Raw genomic sequence first — 21,379 nt, 5'->3', positions numbered from 1 at the left:
TTTGTTTCATAGAATAGCTATCTGCTCTTTCAGAGTTTAAAGAGGTAACGACCTGCCAAATTCTTCGCATACCGATGCCTGAAAGCTGATTGGCTGAATCTTTTCCTGTGTAATGCATACATTAAAACCACCAGGTGGTGCTCTAAGACCATGAACAGACAGTCAGATTCCTAGTTTGACTTAAAAACATGACAAGTGTGACAACGTGACAACTGTCAAACTCTCCACACAAGAACATTTGAACAATACAGAAAAAATATGAAAATTACATAAGAAATATATGTATGTATGTATGTCAAAAATTATATATGAATAAAAGTTGAATAAAAATGACGATGATAAAAATGTGAATAGTACACACACACACAGACACACAAACACACACACAGACAGACACACACACACACACACACACACACACACACACACACATACACATACACGGTTGCTATGGACTCTACAGGGTTACTAGGGGAGCAGAAACATGGCAGGTGCAGCTGATCACCACTAACAACCTGTAGAGGAGACATAGGAGTTTAAGATAAATGAACTACAAAACCTCCTGTCAAACAAACTGACACCAATCCATAATTGTTCGTCCTATCTGAAAAATTCTTGCATGTCAGACTTGTGGAAGGTTGTGGAAATGTTTTAATATATAATAGCTTGAAACAAAGTTAGAAATGAATAAGCAGTGACTGTACGAACGTGGAGTTAGGCAAACATGTTAGTGAGAGAAATTTAACATGGGAGTGAACAAGAGAAAAATCATCTGTCTTTGTGCTTGGAGGCCTCTAGATCAAAAACTAAACAGTTTAAGATTAAAATGTGAACAGTCTTTGAAAGAAAAGAGTTTTTCCTACATTTTGATGTATAATTTGTTACTGTAACCTTAGAAATGTTAGAGTTATGATGAGTTAAAAGTATGAAAGTTTTGGCGTTGGTTTCGTGTGTCTACGACATTCATCCTGGAAGTTTGTATACAAGCATTTAATTTTGAAAGGCGAATTCTGAACTTCCTGTTGGAGTTAGCTCATGGATATCATTGTATGATTTATCGGGCTCGATGAGACGAAAATTTTGGTGTTTGTTTTATGTTCCTTCGACATTCCTACTGGCCACTAGGGCCATTTTTGTGTATCTAGGGGGCACTTGAGAGCTCGTTTTGGCACCTATGGGGTTAATTTTTACATTTTATAAAATTTTTTGCCTTTTCGGGCAGTGGGCTCCCTGTGGGCTCAGTCCCTAAACATATATAAATCACATAGAAACATATATAAACTAAAAAGAAACTAATCAGCACATTTGGGATTGAATGGAAAGACCAACATTACACAATTCTGTTTGGAACACATTTATGGGGAAATTTAGCTCAGATGGATGATAGAAAAGAGACTATATGTAGTGTCGTGTTTACATGTTTATGTTTATGTGTTTACATGTTTATGTCTTTATGTGTTTACATGTTGATGTATTTACGTGTTTACATGTTTATGTGTTTATATGTTTACATGTTTATGTGTTTACATGTTTATGTATTTACATGTTTATATGTTTATTTGTTTACATGTTTATGTGTTCATGTATTTTAAGGACAGTGAGTGATAGTTAGCTACTGCAGCTTTATTTCTGGTATTTATTAAAATGTTGAAGCAATTCTCAGAACAATTTAATAGTTTAAAGGAGTGTGAATCAGCTCTAAGAAGGGCCTTAACCGGGACTGTTGGGATGGGGATAAGCAGGTGAACAGCTGATGCATAAACTACACCATAAACACTGAGGACAAACACACACTATACATCTGATCTGAAAAAGTGGAAAGTGTTCTGTTGACTCCACTACAACTGCGATCCACCAAACAAACTTGGGTCCTGAAGAGAAATAAAATTTTAAAAAAATTGTCCCAAACCTTTTCAGTTTGGGACAAAAAAAAAAAAACCATCAGTTACTAGATGTATGTTTTATCTGTTTGTATCCAAATAAGACAAACCCTCAGTGTTCTAATGGAACCATGTTCAGAGGATCAGCTGTGTGTCCTGTTAACTGATACCATCTGTTCAGAAGCCTTTTATTTCTGCTCCTGAAAGTCTACATTAAAATATTACCACGTCTCCCTCCTGGTGAGCAAAATCTACCTCATTTAATTCAATGTGTAATTAAAAATCAATAAGCTGCAAATTCATCCTCTCATCTGAACTGAAAAGGCTCCAATAAATACTTAATGCTGTGGTAGACTTTGGTCCCCCGTGTTTCCTCAGATCTGTCCAACCTCAGTCATATCCTCAGTTTAATGACTCCGTTAGTCTGTCTGTCATTACTCACCTGAATCTGTTCCCTCACAGTGAGCAGTTTCTTAGTGTACTCCACCAGAAACAAACCATGTGTTTACAAACAGAGCTGGGAGGTGACTAGGACATCTGAGGAATTTTGTTGCCACGTGCATTGTGGGAAGTGGAGGCTCACTAAGCCACTTGGCAGCGGCAGCTGCAACCATATGATGTCATATGGATGAAACAAACATGATGCAGAAACGGCTGGAGGGAGGCGGAGCTCCATCACCGGACTCCTGTCATCTGACTGCTGTCACCTGACTCCTGTCACCTGACTCATGTCAGCAGATTCTTTCATGAATGAGTAAAAAAGGATCAAAGAGCTATAATTACCATATCTGGTCATTTCAAACCACATGGAAAATTAAATTGGCCTTGTATTTTTTATCATATTGACATTACTTTCCTCAAAACTATTCCAACCTTAACCCACATCTAATCCCTACATGACCTTTAACCTTTAATCCACTCCTAACGTCATGATATTTTATATTTTATTATTTTAATATTTACATTTCCCCTAAAGGTGATTAGGTCCCCATGTGACTCAGTAAACAGATTTATGTCCCTGTAACACTCATATTCACCCCCTCCACACACACACACAAACAAGAAGTCTTCTATGAAACTTAATCATTAAAGGTCATGTTGGTGAGAGACGAACACGTTCAATTAGCATTAGCATAAGTATTAGATAAATGACTGATGTCAAATCAAACTGGAGCACAATTATCATACGTTAATTATTTACTTCATTAAGGAAGTTGATTGAAGTTCAAAGATGAAATCATGAGATACCTCTAATCACACCTGTCCCTGTTCTGTCCCCTCTTGTCCTCGGTGAGACACCTGTAAACCTGTCTTTCCCTGTCCCGTTCCCTCGTTACCTCCTCATGTCCTTGGTGAGACACCTGTAAACCTGTCTGTCCCTGTCCCGTCCCCTCATTACCTCCTCGTGTCCTCAGTGAGACACCTGTTATACTGTCTGTCCCGTCCCCTAGTGTCCTCATTGAGACCCCTGTAACCCCACCTGCAAACATGGACAAAATGTGGAATTCCTTCAGAAAATCACTATCACTGAAAACACAATGAAAACCTAGCCCTAGCTGACAATTTTACAAAAAGAGACAATAAAAGTCCAAAGTGAACCTGTTTTTATGGACATGTGCAAACATCTGAACTAATAGTTCCTCCTTGTTCTGTTCCTCTACCTTCCACCAACACGTGGTGGAACTCTGTGTCCAGACAAACTCACACGATGAAACAAAAACAGGTTGTGTGTCTTCTTCAACTGTTTGAGGGACAGCATTCAACATTCCATTTGAAAGGAACATATTTGAATGAGTTGAATCAGCACTGAGTCCAAAGAACACCTCACAAAACAACTGCACCAAACCAGGAGACAGCTGGGGTTAGCCCTGCTCTAAGCTGGGTAGGGTGTGTGTGTGTGTGTGTCCAGGTGTGTTTGTGTGTGTGTGTGTGTGTGTGTGTGTGTGTGTGTCTAGGTGTGTGAGTGTCCAGGTGTGGTGTGTGTCCAGGTTTAAGACAGAACATCACACACTTACCCAGGCCCACAGGAGGATCGTAAAGGGTTGAGTGTGTGTTCTGGGTTCACCACTGAATAAAGGACCACATACAGTCCAGTGCCTGTTTACATGTACACTGTGTTTGGAATATGTCTGCCCCTTCAGGGACAGGTGGACTGGACACCAAGTGGATTGGACACCAGGTGGACTGGACACCAGGTGGACTGGACACCAGGTGGATTGGACACCAGGTGGATTGGACACCAGATGGATTGGACACCAGGTGGATTGGACACCAGGTGGACTGGACACCAGATGGATTGGACACCAGGTGGACTGGACACCAGATGCATTGGACACCAGGTGGACTAGACACCAGGTGGGCTGTACACCAGATGGATTGGACACTAGGTGGACTGAACACTAGGTGGATTGGACACCAGGTGGACAGGAGACTAGGTGGACTGGACACCAGGTGGACTGGACACCTCCACTTAGACAAAGGAACAGCGTCTTTCTGTTTCTCCGTCCCTTCCAAAGCTGTTTTTAAGCCCAAACTGAAATTCCAAACATGACATCTAACAAAATGACACATGACAATGAAAGTCAGGAGTGTGAATGTGTAGCTGCAGAAGTTACATGTAATTAAAACAAACATAAATATCCCTTTATCAATAGTGAGATGTCAACAGACACAAACTTGTGCTATTCTTTAAACAGAAGGGATGCTTTACAGTAAACACAGCCTTGGACCAACTAGTGCCATTTAGTTTGAAACAAACTTTTTTTTTCTTAAAATAGTACATTTTCTCACTCATTACCTCCATCAGGAGGTATTGTGATCGCTTTGCTTTGTGTGTTTGCATGTATGTTTGTTTGCGTGTTTGTTTTTTAGCAAGATAACTCAAAAAGTTATGGACAGATTTTCATGAAATTTTCAGGAAATGTTGATACTGGCACAAGGAAGAAATGATAAAATTTTGGTGGTGATTGGTGGTGGTGGTGGGGGGCAGATCTGTCTTGGCGGAGGTCTGCGCTCTCCAAGTGCTTTTCTTGTTTGTTATGTTTTCTCTGTTCTATAATGAATAAAAAAGGGGTTTATGAGAATTTCAAACTATTACGTCACCATTTCCATTTTGATTGGAACAATTTGCACGGCATCCAAACTTTTCTGGAACTGAAACTGTCAATGCTACAGGGTACGTCTGAGACCGTTCTATAGAACAGGGGTTCACAGAGTGGGGGTCATGGGACACCAACAGGGGGTTGTGAGTGGATTTTCAGAAACCTCTTGAAGTGACCCCTGAATTAATTATGACAGATTAAGGGCATTATTGTTGCAATAACTATTTGAAAAAAGGACATTTGATGTATGACTGTAAAGAAAAGAAGGAAGTGCTTTTACTTTGAAAGGATGTTTCAGCACTAGCACATAAACATCAGCCTAACAGTGGCAAACAGGGAAGACATCAAGGACAGGTTTGACTAATGAAGTCACATTAATAGAGTAGAAAAGCACTTGGAGAGCACAGACCTCTGCCAAGACAGATCAGCCCCCCCACCCCCGCCCCTCTCATCACCACCAAAATGTAATAATTTGTTCATTGTGCCAGTATCAACATTTCCTGAAAATTTCATCCAAATCTGTCCATAACTTTTTGAGTTATTGTGCTAACAGACAGACAAACAGACAGACAAACAGACAGAAAGAGAGACAAACTGACACAAGCACACGGAGAACCCAAAAGCAGTACCTCAGATTTAAGTCTTTTAACAGTTTCATTATCAGACGAACTAGTAACAGACAAGGAACAGACAGCAGGTTGGTCAAGGCAGGCAGGGGTCATGCACCAGGAAATCCAAACAGAACCAGAGGGAGCAGGCTGAGCCGTGGTCGAAAGACTGAAAGTGGGTCGAATCATCCAGGGCAGAGACAGACAGGCTTGTTCGGGCGAAGGCGGGTCGATACCGGGGCAGAAGACAGGCTGGCGTAGTCAGATGAGAGGAATTCGGAAAGGTGGGTCAGGTCGGGACAAACAGGTTCTGGATCGGAAGTTCAGAGAGGTAACGCTGGAGAGTTGCAAACGAGGTTGAACAATCTGGCGAAATACACGTACAAGGCAGTGGTTATATAGGCCCAGGCCTAATGAGCGGCAGCTGGTATGGGGCCATTATTGTAGCAATATTATTTGCAAATGCGTGTGGAGAGTTGAGTGTCCGCATCTCAATCTGTCTGTGCGCGGTCGGATTTGCAAATGTGTAAATGAATCTGTAAATGCGTGATGAGATTTGTGTGTCCACATTTCAATCTGTGTGCGTGGAGAGTTGTGTGTCCGCATCTCAATCTGTCTGTGCGCAGTCGGATTTGCAAATGTGTAAATTAATCTGTAAATGCGTGATGAGATTTGTGTGTCTGTACAACAATCTGCAAATGTGTAAAACAACTTGTGTGTGTGTAATCAGATTTGAAAAGTCAAAGTATTTTCACTACAAGACCCAGAAATACAGACAAATCATTGGTTACAAGTCAAGTGGCTTCTCGATTGGCTCTCTTTACACACGTGAATTTTGCTACACTTCTGCCGTGACAGATCCACAAATGCGCAGTGGGATTTGTCTGTAGAACCAGGGTTTGCGTACCTGGGCTCAGGCTGCCCTGGGCTCAGGCTCACAGGCTCCCTCATTCCGGCTGCGTTCAGCTTTGCTCGTTCTTGTACCTGACGTGAGTTTACGTGAGTTGTGCTTGCAAGGTTCACCAACTGCCACTAAAAATTGAAGAAGAAGAAGAAGAAGAAGAAGAAGAAGATTAATCTTCTTCACAAGGTGGATTCCATGACCCTTTTAAAATGAACAATGAAAAAGATCTTTCACTGTTCATTTTAAAAGGGTCATGGAATCCACCTTGTGAAGAAGAAGATTAATCTTCTTCTTCTTCGACGATTTTTAGTGGCAGTTGGTGAACCTTGCAAGCACAACTCACGTAAACTCACGTCAGGTACAAGAATGAGCGAAGCCGAACGCAGCCGGAATGAGGTAGCCCAGGGCAGCCTGAGCCCAGGGCAGCCTGAGCCCAGGCACGCAAACCCTGGTTTTACAGACAAATCCCGCTGCGCATTTGTGGATCTGTCACGGCAGAAGTGTAGCAAAATTCACGTGTGTAAAGAGAGCCAATCGAGAAGCCGCTTGACTTGTAACCAATGATTTGTCTGTATTTCTGGGTCTTGTAGTGAAAATACTTTGACTTTTCAAATCTGATTACACACACACAAGTTGTTTTACACATTTGCAGATTGTTATACAGACACACAAATCTCATCACGCATTTACAGATTAATTTACACATTTGCAAATCCGACTGCGCACAGACAGATTGAGATGCGGACACTCAACTCTCTACACGCATTTGCAAATAATATTGCTACAATAATGGCCCCATAAGCTGGGACCCACAGGTGAAAAGAGTTGAGTAATTAGGAGGAGTGTCAGAGAGAGATGAGGGGGTGTGACTGAGAAAGAGAGAGAGAGAGAGAGAGAGAGAGAGAGAGAGAGAGAGAGAGAGAGAGAGAGAGAGAGAGAGAGAGAGAGAGAGAGAGAGAGAGAGAGAACAGAACAGGTAGAGATGTGACACAAACAGACAAACAAAAAAACAGAAAGACAAAATGACAGACAGACAGACACACAAACAGACAAAAAACAGAAAGACAAAATGACAGACAGACAGACAGACAGACAGAAAGACAGACAGACAAACAGACAAACAGACAGAGAGACAGACAGACAGGAAGAAAAATCAAAAAGACAGACAGACAAACAGGCAGACAGACAAACAGAAAGACAGGCAGACAGACAGGCAGACAAAGAGACAGACAGACAAACTGACAGACAGGCAGACTGACAGAAAGAAAGACAAACAGACAGAAAAACAGACAGACAGATAGACAAACAGACAGACAGAAAGACAGGCAGACAGACAGACACACACACAGGCAGACAGGCAGGCAGGCAAAGAGACAGACAGACAAACTGACAGACAGGCAGACTGACAGAAAGACAGACAAACAGACAGACAGACAGACAGACAGAGACAGACAGGCAAACAGACAGACAGACAGATAGACAAACAGACAGAAAGACAAACAGACAGACAGACAAACAGACAGGCAGACAGACAAAAAGACAGACAGACAGGCAGACAGAGAAACAGACAGACAAAAAGACAGACAGACAGGCAGACAGACAAACAGACAGAGAGACAGACAGACAGGCAGACAGAGAAACAGACAAACGGACAGGCAAACAAACAGGCAGACAGACAAACAGAAAGACAGGCAGACAGACAGGCAGACAAAGAGACAGACAGACAAACTGACAGAAAGACAAACAGACAGACAGATAGACAAACAGACAGAAAGACAAACAGACAGACAGACAAACAGACAGGCAGACAGACAGACAAAAAGACAGACAGACAAACAGACAGGCAGACAGAGAAACAGACAGGCAAACAAACAGGCAGGTAGACAGGCAGACAGACAAAGAGACAGACAGACAAACTGACAGAAAGACAGACAGACAAACAGACAGATAGACAAACAGACAGAAAGACAAACAGACAGGCAGACAGAGAAACAGACCCACAGACAGGCAAACAAACAGGCAGGTAGACAGGCAGACAGACAAACTGACAGACAGACAGACTGACAGACAAACAGACAGACAGAGAAACAGACAGACCCAGATGAAAACATAATCTCCCCTGTTTCACTTGGTGCAGGTAACAATAAACATAAATAGACCAATAAACGTAAAAAAGACACATTAACCTAAATAACATGAACATAACCCCGCCCCCCCCATTGAACCCCTGCACATAAAATAAAACACAATAAGTCGAATGTTCTGTACCCACAATGCAATGTGGCAGATATTCCACAGTATCATTGTGTGAGTCCTGTGTGGGGGTGTCCAGTCCAAAGTTTGGAACCCTTGGTCCAAAACCCTGTAGATGTGGAGCCGTGATGATAACATGGACCACTCCCTAACACATGACTCCTTCTGCCTCCAGCTCTATTCAGGCTTTTTACTACATTGATGGAAAACCCTATCCCTAACCCAAAGTCCACCAGTTTTGTGCTGATTGGTAAATCACATCTCTGCACTATCAACATCTGAGCTATAAATCATTCCACACAATGTTAATATTTAGCCAAATTGGATACATTTGTAGCATCATTTATAATCAAATCAATGGCTGGAAAGGTTTAAGCTGATCTGATTGAAAGACTGACACGTCCTCTGTGAGTTAGTGAAAGGCTGACAGTGTGTGTGTGGACAGCAGCGCTAAATGACAAGAGGCAAATGGAGAGGATTAACATAAGCCAATGAGTTACAGAACGAATATGTGTTCAAACCTCATTTGAAGTGGCATCTGTGACACTGAAATGCCAATTTAGAGCCAATTCAATCTGGCCGCATCGACACTGGGAAACTGTGAAGAGACCGATGTGTTTGTAAATGTGAGCAAATACGATCCGGTATCTGCATCTATTCTGGAGTTGAGCCATTTTCTGGAGTCCATCAGCATTGAATGAGCCTTTCTTATCAAGTGTTTGAGGGCAGATTAGGCCATAATACAGTGGATCATGTTGAGAGGCAGGGTTAATGTTTGGGAGGATGTTGGAGAGGTTATCAGCTGTCAGTATAAATTACACCAACGTTGATGAAGTCTGTGTTTCAGCTAATCCAATGGACTGGCCTTGGATTCTGGGATTTAGTCTGGATGAGACTGCCATCCCTTTTTTCTGTCAATTTCATGCATGTTTATACAGTCTGTAACTGTCACTGTCAGGGTTTGGCACCTTTTTTCTTTCCTGTTGCCACTTATTCAACAAATATCCAGTAAACGCAGCCTCAGCGTCAATTTATGCCACAATTTCATACACAAAATAAAGAAAACCTGAACTAAAACAATAAAACTGCAGTCACTTTACGTATTATTAATATACAGTAAATATCTACATTTGACCAAATCCTGGTCAATAATTTGTTGATAGTTTTTCATTCAGATAACTGTATTAAAAAGGCAACATTAAGGCAAACATGAAACAAAGTTTCTGTGCTGACTTTCAAATATATCCGATTATTACTGGTTTTACAACAAACATGGAAAGAACTAGAAACCTCCTCTGTACCTCTAAGTATGGACTTTGGTTAAAGTCCAAACTGGAAACAGTGATTAGTATAATATATTGGGTATTCTACAGACAACATTATGACAGAACATTATTTGACTTCACACTCTAATATTTATTTCAGTTTGATTGTTGTAACACATTCCGAAATCTGGGATGGTAAAGAATAGACTATCAAAACACCAAGTAGTGAAGTGAAGGCTTTCACCATCAGTTTGTCTTATTCTTAAAGCAGTGTCTGACTTTGATCCCAGATGTTTGTTCAAATGTGTCCAGCCCCAGTGATACCCTCACCCTAACCCCAACCCTAACCCTGACCCTAACCCAACCCCAGCCCCATCCCAAACCCTAACCCAACCCTAACCCAACCCCTAATCCAACCCTAACCCAACCCTAATCCAACTCTAACCCTAACCCCAACCCAACTCTAACCCAACCCCTAACCCCAACCCTAACCCCAAACCTAACCCAACCCTAACCCCAATTTTAACCCAACCCAAACCCTAACCCAACCCCTAACACGAACCCCAACCCCATCCCAAACCCTAAACCTAACCCAACCCTAACCCTAACCCAACCCAAACCCTAATCCAACCCTAACCCAACTCTAACCCAACCCAAACCCTAATCCATCCCTAACCCAACCCTAATCCAACTCTAACCCCAACCCTAACCCTGATCCTAACCCAACCCCAGCCCCATCCCAAACCCTAACCCAACCCTAACCCCAACCGTAACCCAATCCAAACCCTAATCCAACCCTAACCCAACCTCAACCCTAACCCCAACCTCAACCCTAACCCCAACCCCAACCCCAATCCCAACCCAAACCCCAACCCCAACCCTAACCTCAACCCTTACCCAAACTTTGATCCCAGATGTTTGTTCAAATGTATCCAACCCCAGGGATAGCCTACCCTAATCCTAACCCATATTGTGTAAATGAAGCCATTACACTGATGTCTGTGTTGTTTTTCACCATCACACCCTGTATGATCAGATGACCTTTGACCTGCACTGACTCCTTCCTTTTCCTCTGACCCGATCATGGACACAGTTCCATTGCTTGTTGTCTTCATGTTTGTGGCTGCTGCATGGAATTTCCCTTCCCACAATGCACTTCACGACAAAAGTTCTGAAAAGGCCCGAGTGCCGTTTGTGTTTGTTCTGTAAACAAACAGACTGTGTTTGTGATGGAGTCATCTATGAAGGTGTTCAGTGTGAGGGAGTGATTCAGGTGCAGAAGCACAGACAGACTAATGGATAGTTAGGCTATGACTGAAGTTAGGGTTAGGGGTTAGGGTTGGTTTAGGGCTCGGGTTGGGTTTGGGTTTGGGTTAGGGTTGGGTTTGGGTTAGAGCTGGGTTAGGGTTAGGCTATCACTGGGGTTGGACACATTTGAACAAACATCTGGGATCAAAGTCAGACACTGCTTTCAGGTTTTCACCAGGAAAGAGGCGTCAGTGTTGCATTTAGTGTTTCTAGACACTCTGCACACTCTCTGTTGGTAAAAGTGTGGAGTTCATCAGGCCTGTCCAGATACTTCACCATCCTCATCTTCATCCTTATCTACATCCTCATATTCATCCTTATCTTCATCTTCATCCTTATCTTCATTCTCATCTTCATCCTCATCTTCATGCTCATCTTCATCCTCATTCTCATCTTCATCCTCATCTTCATTCTTATCTTCATTCTCATCTTCATCCTCATCTTCATCCACATCCTCATCTTCATCCTCATCTTCATCTTCATCTTCATCTTCATCTTCATCTTCATCTTCATCCTCATCTTCATCTTCATCCAGGCCTTTGGAATATTGGCACAGTGTGGTGTTGCTTTGTCCTTAGTCTTTTTTATCGTTTATTCATGGACGCCATTGGAACAGTTGTCTTGTCTCGATAGTGTGGGCTTTACCGAGGTTCCTCCCAGTCCTCCTGACCCATGTGGTTCAATTAGCTGCCGATGAAGGACAGTTCTGGATGTGGTGTCGTCTGAGGGGTGGCAGATCATGGGTTCCGCTGAGGCTTCCACCCTCATCCATTATCCACTGAAGTACATCCACATTCCTTCAGTCCTCTAATTCTGTCCACTTTTGTTCTGCTGAAAAGGTTGACAAACACAAACCCCTCCCCTTCCATTCTCTGAGGAACATTTCTCCTAAAATGTTAGTGATTTTTGTGTTCAATAATATTAACTCATTCTTAGACTAATTTGTTTCTGTTCCAACTTTTTTGTGAATGTGATGCAGTTCTCAGTGTGAGTAAAGGATAAGTATATATATATATATATATATATATATATATATATTTACATATATATATATATATATATATATATATATATATATATATATATATATATATATATATATATGTATGTATATATATATATTTACAAATGAAATGAACCTCCATTGTATTCATTCTGTCTACACTGAAATACAAAGGGCTTTTTTCGTCTGTGTGGTCCATATCATCCCCTTTATGTTCAAGTATATTTTACAAATTTATTATAATTATAATAATCATTTATAAACAAAAAAAGAGGTAAAGGTGTACAAAATATGTATGTCAGTTAAAGTTCATACCACACTATATTGTTACTTATAACTTAAATTCACATTTTTTGGAGTCAAAAGATGCAGAAAGCTGCACCAGATCAGGGTTTGATTCAATTGTGATGAATGATCCTCATGTGTCATGCTCTTCCAGGGCAGTAGACGATAGGAATGAACCCTTTCTTTGACTATTATCTCTCATCTGTTTGTGCAAACGGCACTTTAATGCTTCAGAGGAGACGAGCCTAAATAAAATTAGAATAACTGGATGTGAAGGAGGAGGTTTACTCTGTGTGTGTGCGTGTGTGTGTGTCAGACTGGAGTCCTGTGTGCATATGTTACGTGTGTGTGAGCTTGTGTTTGCTCTGTCATATGATAAATGTTCTCTCTCTTATAATCTATGTGCTTCAAAATATGATGTATGTGAGGATGAACTTTGAATTATAACCTAAAGAGTGACTCATTAATCTTCTGACTTTGCCGGGGGGTGGACCAGTGGAATCCATTTTGCGTGTTTATGTTTTATGAATAATGCAACAGTGGGACCGGCCGGTCGGATCCAGGTGCTGACGTTCAGATGTCGACAAGTCGACGTCCAAGCGAACAGCTCTGTTTACGGGACTGAGATGGAGGTGAATGCATGTCAGCAGCGTTCATGATGAAGGTCAGCAGATTCTATGGAGGCTTCATCTTCTTCCGTGCCTGACCTCAGTGTTTGGGACACACTGCTCTGCACCAACATGGTCCCACTGTGTCAATGAAGCTGTTCAGTGAGTTCACAACACATCTACATGCACACACAGCAAGTTCTGTCAAAGCCACAGATGGGGACCTGAGTTCAAAACAAAACATATATGAAACAAACAGTATGTTTGTGTGGGACATGTTACCAATGGGACAGAGACAAGAGAGACACAGTATTACTGAAATAAATAAATAAATAAATAAATAAATAAATAAATAAATAAACTTCTTTTCAAAAGTTTTACAACACCCCAATTTTTCCAGTTTTGTATTGAAATTCAAGCAATTCAAGTCCAATGAACAGCTTGAAATGGAACAAAGGTAAGCGGTCAACTGCCAGAGGTAAAAAAAAAAAAAAGGTAAGGTTAAACAGAACTGAAAAATAATGTACATTTCAGAATTATATAAAAAGGCAAACAAGAAATGGGTTAACAGCTTAAAGCAGTTCTGCAGCAATGGTGGTTGATCAAACCTCAAAAGTTGGTGCTACCAATTCTTACAGGTGTCCCAACATTTCTTGATTACTTACAACTCCCTCTGTCTGCATAAAACTAGTGTTGGAACAGACTTTGGTACCATACCATTGTGAGCATTATTTAAACAGTATTGTACTGCAGAAAGTAGCATTTTACTATAAAAGTGGTGAGGAAAAGGCAATTAACAATAGAAGAGAGACATACATACATACATACATACATATACATATACATATACATACATATATATATATATATATATATATATATATATATATATATATATATATATATATATATATGTATACAGGGTGGGGAAGCAAAATTTACAATATTTTGAGGCAGGGATTGAAAGAAAGTGTATGACCAATTAGTTTATTGAAAGTCATGAGAATTTATTTGCCACAAGAAAATTTACATAATAGAAAATGTTTTTATTCTATGTGTCCTCCTTCTTTCTCAATAACTGCCTTCACACGCTTCTTGAAACTTGCGCAAGTGTTCCTCAAATATTCGGGTGACAACTTCTCCCATTCTTCTTTAATAGTATCTTCCAGACTTTCTCGTAATAGTTTTGCTCATAGTCATTCTCTTCTTTACATTATAAACAGTCTTTATGGACACTCCAACTATTTTTGAAGTCTCCTTTGGTGTGAAGAGTGCATTCAGCAAATCACACACTCTTTGACGTTTGCTTTCCTGATTACTCATATGGGCAAAAGTTTCTGAAAAGGTATGGATAATAGTGTTAGGTATGATTATGACATCAATATATGTTTGGTTTCAAAACAACTGACGTAGTACCTGCTGAGAAAAAACAACTAAATGTTCATTGTAAATTTTGCTTCCCCACCCTGTATATATATCTATATATCTATATCTATATCTATATATATATATATATCTATACATACACACACACACATATATATATATGTATATATATATATATATATATATATATATATATATATATATATATATATATATATATACATATATATACACACACACACACACACACACACACATATATATATGTATATATATGTATGTATGTATGTATGTATGTATGTATGTATGTATACACATAGGGTGTCCCAAAAAATGTATACACACTTTAAAGAACTATAAAGTAGGTGTTTATTAAAATTCCTTTAATTTTTCAAATGTAATTAAATTTCCAAACATCATTTTCTTGTTTTGTCTGTTCCTCCTGTTCTCAAACTGATGTCCGTTCTGGTCCAGACTCTGCTGACAATGCCAACCAATGGAATCACACACATCACCACAGTTCTTGGTGCATTCACGTTCAATGACTGCTCTCAATTCAGTGACTGTTGGAGGTCTCATAGCATAGACTTTATCTTGTAGGGATCCACATAAAAACAGTCTTGTGGTGTGAGGTCTGGGGAATGTAGAGGGTATTCATCCAAACCCCTCCGTCCAGTCCACCTGTTAGTCAAGTTCCCCAGACCTCATGTAACATCTCTGTCTGTTTGCTTTTCTCTCTCTCTCTCTCTCTCTGTCTCTCTCTCTCTCTCTTTCAGCCACACCTCCTCATCACTCTCACAGTCACACCTCCTCATCAGTTAACTCTGTTCATCTGTTCAGCCCAGCTGAGTCTCATTAGGCTGGGCCTATATATTCACCCCTCTGTCCTTTGTTCAGTTACCAGATCGTTTCTACCTCCGTGTGTTGCTCTCCAGCATTTTCCTGTTTGCGCTTCTGATCCTGAACCTGTTTGTTCCTGACCTGCCCTGCCTGCCACCTGGATATTCACCTCCCTGCCTGTTTGACCATGTCTGCCTGTCCGAGCCCCGGTAACTGACCAGCCCTAGTACGACCTCGTCTCTCCGCCTGATCCCTGGATGACCTACCTGCCTTCTGCCCCCCAACCACGTCTCCTGTCTGCTCCCCTTTGGCTTCGTCTGGTTCTCCTGATTACTGACCCCTTGCCCGTCCCCGACTCACCTTCTGCCTGCTCCTTGTCTGTTGCTTATTTGCTTATAATAAAGACTGTGCTCATTGAGCACCTTATACTGCACTTGGGTCCTCCGTTGTACTTGTTTCACCTCACACCACTAGACTTCCAGATTCTGGACCAGAACAGACGTCAATTTGAGAACAGGTGGAACAGACAAAACAATGAAATGATTCCTTTTCCTTAGTAATTCCTAAGTGAGAACAGCAGCTCAGAAGACAAACCAGAGGATAAAAGGTGTGTTTTTACAACTTCACATCTGAATGACACATCTGGGTCTTTGATTGTTTTCTACACGTTTAAGCGTTTATAAAGGTTGTGTTCAGACCTACCTAGTTTCATTCTTTTAAAATGGACCAGAGTTCATTTCCCCAGAAAGTCCAGAGGTTTTTTTTCACACAAACTCTGATTCTAACCACACAACCAAGACGTGGACCAATGAGGACACTGAACGTCTCATGGACATGTGGTCCATGGTCACATAGGACCTCCATTTTTTTTTTTTTTTTTTTTCATCAACACCCGCTGTCCCTGACTGACCCCACCCCCAACTTTTATGTCCGATGCCAGTGCAGTTCATCACATGCTTCTGTTTACAAAGTTTGGTCCATTAGCAGAAGGTATAATGAGAATGTGATTGAACCAAAGTAAAAAAATAAAGTCCACATTTGATCTGAACCAAAAAAGCGGACCAACGGACTGTCCAAGTGTGAAGACATGATGAGGTCTACAGAACACAGTCAGATGATTACAGACAAAAGTCAGATGATTCCAACCAACCAGAAAATATGAAAACATAAACCAACATCCACTGAAGTAAAGGGAAAAGGTACGATATAGGACATGATTTAGATCAAAGTACAGGTCTGTGCTGAGCAGAGACTGGAAACTGGATTATCAAACTGGGACTGGGTGTAGGTGGATGGAGATGGAAACAAGATGTTTACGTATGTATTAGTAAAAAAAATACCACAGAGAAAGAGCCTCCATTAGAAACCTTCAATCATTCATTTAATAGACCACATCCAACAGGTCACATGATGTCAGTAACACAGACTGACAGTGGACCTTCAGTGGCCCATGTGAACCTGTTCAGCACTAGACTAAAACTTCTGGGTTTAATGGAAATATTCCCATTAGTCTGTTCCTGAACGTTCCCTCAGAGCTGCTCTGAACATTAGGACACAGACGTTTAGTCAGCCTTCAGCTCCAGTTTGAACCATTATTGTTCCTTTATACTGTTGTAACCCTGAAATATTGCTTGTCTCACCGGGGCTGTGGGTAAGGCGGGTTACAATGGTATTCTTGGTGTTGATGTTTTGCTATCTTCCGTGCTAATCACCAAACAGCAGGACAGTTTCAGCCAGCTTTATTATCAGCAGCTCAGCACAACAACACTGCTCGCGCTCCACCATGGGCTTAACTCTCGTGTCACGCCAAAACAGGTCATACTACAAACAATAGGCAGGAACCAAAATATTAAGAAAGGCAAGAAGAAACATAATAAAAGAATATATAATATAAACTCACTAAATAATTATTGAAATAATATGTAAATTACAACATAAACAAATGTCAAAATAATCAACAAAAATTAATGATTTGGAAATAAAATAATATCCAAATTAAATGTTACAGTCATCCTCTGCCACAGATGAAATGTCCACATTTCAATAAGGAACGCCAAGGTGTGCAAAAAGGCAAAAATAAATAAATAAATCTGTGGAAACCTGCATAACGCAAAAACAGTTACAGACATGTTAAGTGAATGTTTGTCTGTCACACAGCCAAATGCAATATATATATATATATATATATATATATATATATATATATATATATATATATAATATATATATATAATTTTTTTTTTTTGTTTGTTTTGTTTTTTTTTTTTTGTTTCCAACACTGAGTATGTAAAATATGCCAGAAAAATGTGCAATACAACAGGAAACGAGCCCAGAGAACCAAAATACAAAATGATCAGTCTGAACTCATGTAACAAAGTCCCTGTATCTTTGCGGGCGACAAATCCTGCATCCAGAGCAGGACACAGCAGGATGGGCACCAGGGGACACACTGTGATGGGAAACAGCGGAAGAAGGGGGTGGAGCACGCTGAGGAGCTGCCTCAACTTCAGGTGCTGAAGTGGATTGCCCAGGCCTTGCAGACACATATGGAGGAGTAGGCGGGCGAAAAGGCAAAGCCCCTGACAAAGCAGTAACAGGAGGGGCTACTGAGGGGGTATTGTCCTGTCCAGTAGAAAGTGTCAGGTCCGATATATTTTGCAAAGTCCCCTTGTAAGACTTGAATCTATTACGGTGTACAATCCATGTCCGTGAATGTGCTTTCCTTGGATCTGTAATCTCATAGGTAACACCAGGATGTCCATCTTTTGTCATGCATTTCAAAATGACAAACTTTCCATCTTGGAGCCAGTTTGTTCATTTTCTGAGCTGGGTCGTCCAGGAGGACCAGGTCCCCTGGCTTGTGTGGGTGAAACACAACCTTTTTGTCATATTGTGACTTTTGACGCAACTTACTGAGTGCTGAGTTGCGAGTTGCATCTGCAAATGCATGCGTCAAACGTGAAGTAAGTTAAGTGGCATAACCTGCAGGTGTACCTGGTGTAGGTGAGGTCACTGATGGGCTACAGTTCAATATAACATCCAGTGGCAAGTTTGGTTCCCTGCTGTACACTAAGAAAAATGGGGAAAATCCTGTGCTTGAATGTACACTAGAGTTATATGCTAGCTCTACTTGAGGAAGGAACTGATCCCATTCACCACCAGTTTGTGCTATGTACTTAGCCAGTTGGTCTTTCAGTGTTCTGTTCAGTCTCTCTACCATGCCGTCCGACTGTGCGTGATATGGGGTAGTATGTGTTTTGGTTACCCCCAGCAACTGGCACAGGTGTTTGACAAGGTCTGATTCAAACTGTCTACCCTGGTCTGTGTGAATCAACTTGGGGATGCCATGTTGTCTGACATAGTCCTCAAAAATGACCTTCGCCACTGTAATGGCACGTTGATCTTTCACTGGAAATTATTGGCATAGCGTGTGAAATAGTCCGTAATGACCAAAACATACCTATTGCCCTGAGATGTAACAAGTAACTCAGTGATATCAGCAGCAACTTTCTGAAAAGGTCTATCTGCATGGATAGGCTGAAGTGGTGCATGTTCCTGTGGTATAGGAGAACCTCGTTTTTGACAAGGGAGGTACTCAGTACAAAAAGTATGCACATCACGAGTCATGTAAGGCAAGTAACAGATGCGTCTAGCTCTACGAAGTGTGCGTTCTGCATTCAAATGTCCACTTAACTGATGTCCATGTAAAGCTGCTAAGGCCATGGGGACAAGTACTTTTGGCAAAACAACTTGAAAGGTCACAGGTGAGTGGGGACTCTGTTTAGTCTTTCTACAGAGAATACCCTGTCTAATGGTAAGGTTGGGATACTCATGCCACAGTTTTTGCAAGGAAGGGGAAGAGTTCCTTAGTTTACCAATAGGGGGCCTTGTTGCACTATCTTTTACCCAGGAAATAACTGTACTGAGACACTCATCATTCTGTTGCTGTTGTTTAATGTGTTCAGAGTCAACAGATAGTGTACTGCCAATGTCCTGAGTCAGATTGTCATTTGTGTCAGTGTGCGCAGCAGAATGTGTATCAGTAATAGCTACAGTAACACACTGCTCAGTTTTGTCAAGGTTGTCTGTATTGGGACGCCTGGACTTGGCATGCTGTTTACCTATCCTATGTGTGATGATGTAGTCATAGATGTCCAGTTCAAGGATCCACCTACTTCGTCTGCCTGTGGGGTCGCTGTCCACTGCGTTTTCTTCAGACTCAGTAGGGGCTTATGATCTGTGATCACAATGAAGGAACTGCCTGAAAGGAAGGGTTTAAAATGTCTCACAGGCCAAACAACTGCAAACAGTTCACGATCAAAAGTTGACCATTTCCTTTCCGAGGGATTTAGGGTGTGGCTTGCATAGGCAATAACATGTTCTTTATCGTCCTGTCTCTGTGCTAACACAGAAAAAAATTCAGCGTGAGCTTGACGGGGAACACACAATGAATGAGTTTATCAGCAACTCTCTGAGCAGATGACTCAACTAGGTTACCAAAGAACCTCCACACAATGCCGGGAGAAACTAAAGAAATTAAAAAGTGATTATCGTGCCATAAAGGACCACAATGGCAGCAGTGGTGCACACAGAAAACATTGGAAGTAGTTCAACATGAGGGACTCCATCTATGGCCATAGACCGGCGAACAACGGGAGGGAGAGTGGCATCGACTCCGCCACTGCGTTAAGTTCCAGGATGGAGGATGGTAAGTTTCTTTTCTGCATCGTAGCATCACAACCATGGCAGTAGCCAAACAAGATTAAAAAACAAGTTTATGTTAGGCTTGTGTGAAAAGAGAGCTTATATTACTTATAAACTGAACATAAAGCATGTGGCGCCAGGCACAACAAATCCTGCCCCGAGCATGTATTTCACCCAAAATAGTAAATGGGAAGATATAAAAATAAAAAAATTTGAACTTTTACCTACTTTTTTTTGATACAACATGCAGGAGTGCAGCAGTCAGACAACTCTCCCAGTGGTTTTGCGTGTTTTTGCTCTTTTCTACTCTGGCAGCATGTTTTTCCATGAGTACTGAGAAGTACAGTAGGGAGGAATTACTTGGGACTGGAATGCGCTATGGTGAATCGGACTCCAATCGGAGTTTTAACCATAAAATCCCACCAGAGATTGCTCGACCACCAAACAGTCCGTGGACGACCGTACCTGTAGCAAAATAAAGGAGGAGGCGGCAGCGCAGGAAGAGGGGATGCCGTGCCGGTGTACATGCCCGGCTACGAAAGGACCCGTACAGACCAGCGTTACCCAGCATCTTCCTCACGAACGCCAGGTCACTAAATAACAAGACTGACGAGCTATCGGTCACCATAGAGACACATAAAACTGTGCGGGATAGCTGCATCATGATCGTAACGGAGACCTGGCTTCACCTGGAAGTAGCTGATGAAGCTATTATGCTAGCAGGACGCACAGCACACCGAGCTGACCGGACGAGCGACTTGGGAAAAAGCAGAGGAGGAGGACTGGTCATCTACTCCAACAACAAGTGGTATATAAACGTTACAGTACCTGAAACACACTGTTCCCCTGACGTGGAGTTTGTAACACTCAGATGCTGTCCATTTTATCTGGCCCGAGAGCACGCAGTTGTCATGGTAACGGCTGTGTATATACCGCCGAGTGCTAATGCTAACGTTGCACTAAAGACCCTGCTAGCAGCTGTTAGCAAACAACAGTCTGCCTACCCAGATGGTATTCTCATTGTGGCCGGAGACTTTAATCAGGTTGACTTAAGATCTGTGCTCCCTAAGTTTTACCAGCATGTTACATGTGCAGCCAGAGGTCATAACATGCTGGATAAAGTTTACAGCAATATCAAGGAAGCATACAAAGTCACCCCCCTCCCTCACCTTGGACAATCGGATCATCTGTCCCTGTTTCTCACCCCAGCGTGCAGACCTCTCATACAAAGAAC

Source organism: Sphaeramia orbicularis, chromosome 11 (assembly GCF_902148855.1).
Source record: "Sphaeramia orbicularis chromosome 11, fSphaOr1.1, whole genome shotgun sequence".
Lineage (NCBI taxonomy): Eukaryota > Metazoa > Chordata > Actinopteri > Kurtiformes > Apogonidae > Sphaeramia > Sphaeramia orbicularis.
The sequence above is the reverse complement of the archived record's forward strand: the minus strand, read 5'-3'. Positions refer to the sequence as shown.